Source organism: Magnolia sinica, chromosome 12 (genome assembly GCF_029962835.1).
Source record: "Magnolia sinica isolate HGM2019 chromosome 12, MsV1, whole genome shotgun sequence".
In the NCBI taxonomy this organism is placed as follows: Eukaryota; Viridiplantae; Streptophyta; class Magnoliopsida; order Magnoliales; family Magnoliaceae; genus Magnolia; species Magnolia sinica.
Genome location: NC_080584.1, coordinates 54059132 through 54061382, shown reverse-complemented (window position 1 = coordinate 54061382; position 2251 = coordinate 54059132). Strand labels below are relative to the sequence as shown.

General features: G+C 36.5%; 1 long non-coding RNA gene across 2 annotated transcripts in view; it reads left to right on the top strand.

Moving 5' to 3' along the window:
- Positions 1 to 2251, top strand: part of LOC131221388 (uncharacterized) — a 2371-nt gene extending 120 nt beyond the window's left edge. Inside the window, exons 1-3 of one of the 2 annotated variants that reach the window (XR_009159230.1) lie at positions 1 to 622; positions 779 to 1006; positions 1099 to 2251. The exon at positions 1 to 622 is cut by the window's left edge and continues 120 nt beyond it. This is a non-coding gene — a long non-coding RNA (uncharacterized LOC131221388). The remainder of the gene's footprint in view (positions 623 to 778; positions 1007 to 1098) is intronic. The other variant, XR_009159231.1, reaches the window with a different exon arrangement.

Genomic DNA, 2251 nt, shown 5'->3' with positions numbered 1-2251 from the left:
AAGTGGACTATTTGGGAAATAATAGGATGGTTTGGAGGTTGTTTATTACCATTTTCAGTTCACATGGCTTTGTTAATTTTGTTTCATTTCAATCAGTTAAATCGGTTGTGATGGTTAGACAATGATATATTTACTGTAACCATTGGGTGCTTGTTGATATTCTTTAAATCTTCCTAGGATTGCATAAACTCAGTGAATTTGGTTGTCTGAGAGATTGACTATTTACTACCCACTTTCAGTTTGCCATCTTATTGTATATCAACTGTATTTGCAGAATTCTGTCTGCCATCCCTGTAATTGATATACCTCTGAGCACATATTCCAATGGTTTTGTTTTCCATCTTTTTTTCCTGAATGAGATCGACATTCAAGCATGCATAAGTTTTCAGTACAAGAAATAGATATATTCTTTAGTATTATTTGTTGTGTGACTTAGAAGAGTAGAAACCCATCTCAATTCGTGACTATATAGTCTATAAACTTTAATTTTTTGCAGGCTATATAGTCTAAGATGGATCGCAAGAGCTGGCCATGGAAGAAGAAATCATCTGAGAAAACAGTGGCTGCAACAGATTCTGCTGCTGCTTCTTTGGCTATCTCAGCTGGAAATCAAGGGGATCAGGTGCTGTATTTAAAATTATGATCCTGGGTTTTTATTAAACAGCGATTACATTTCAATTATTTGGTCGATCAAATTGATAACTTAGTAATAGGTTGCATCTGTCCTGACCTGCTAGTTTGATTGAAATTCTGAATCTTCTGCTCCTTTGTAATCAAGGCGATCTTATGAAGTGGCTGGCCTATCCACATGGCATGACACCTTTCCCTTTCTCAATAGTAGCATTACTGGGTCCCAGATCTGAATGGTTGGGATTGAACTGTCAGGACAGGTATCTCAAAAGGGAAAGATAGGAATAACATTGATTTCCCAATGGATGGTCTCCTTCTCTGCATCTAAGGTGAATGATGATGCAGCTCAAAGAGCTATTGACTTCATGTTGGGATGGTGAGTCATGGAAACCCTCACATTTATGATACTAGTAGAAAAATGCAACATTATGAGATGAACTAGTTTTCTTGTATGGTTGGTATATTCAGGTTTTTGCATCCCTTAAACGTATGGTGAATATCCAAATAGCATGAGATCTAACGTAGGAAATCGGCTCCCAAAATTCACCAAAAAGCAATCTAAGATGGTGAAAGCATTGTTCGATTTCATTGGAGTGAATTGCTATACAACGAATTACTCACATTATATTCTTCAATCAAATAACGTTCCTGCCAGCTACAATACGGACAGTCATTGTAATCTCACACGTAAATTCCAATAAACACCATTTCATCTCAGTTTCTCTCTCTCTCTCTCTTCTTTTTTTTTTTTTTCCTTTTTTTTAAAAGGCACTTATTCATTTCATTTTTATTTTTGCACGTTCTTAAATATATATTTTATGTAAAGGCCTTCTTGGATCAAGGGCAATTGATTATTCTGACTGATGAACAAATTCTATCTGATGAATGCAGGGCTTGGCTACAATTTCTACCATCCTTGATTTTTCCTTGTTTGACACTTCATGCTTTTGGACCGTCTAATTACCTAATTTGTTAATTGGGTAAAGGGTTGTTGCTCAAATGTCTCAACAACACACTTCATGAATTGGGTGGTATTAAAATTACCAAATTCATGAATTACATGTTGATGCAAAACTTCTTGCAGGCTTCATTTTTTCTTCTTTCTTTACAGTGAGCTTTGAATATTGGTCTTTCATATTCATATGCACTGGGCTTCAATCAATGCAGGGGTATTTCTCAATGGCTAAACAACAGAGTAGGACCCAAGGAAAAAGTGTTCTTTATTCATGTATCAACTGTAGCACTGTTCGAGGAAATTTATTCATGTAAGTGTAGCTCAAGTCCAATACCCTAAGGTATTTCAAATGACGAAATAATTTGTGTGGCACACCGGAGATTTTTGGTAGTAGCAACGTCTACAACTTGTGGGCCTTATACAAGGTGGGCCAAATGGAAACCACTTCATGAGCATCATGACTGTCAGTTAAAAAAGAATGACAAATATTGTTTTTGTTAAATTGGACTCATCTCCTAAGGTGATCTGGTGAAATTGATGAATAGAGCTTCTGCTGTATGCTGGGGCACAGGAAAGTGGCATCAAATGCGAATTACCTGTAATTAGAGGTTAGTGAATCTACTCTTAACCCACACTCTATGAGGAAGTGGATCCAAACAGGCCCTA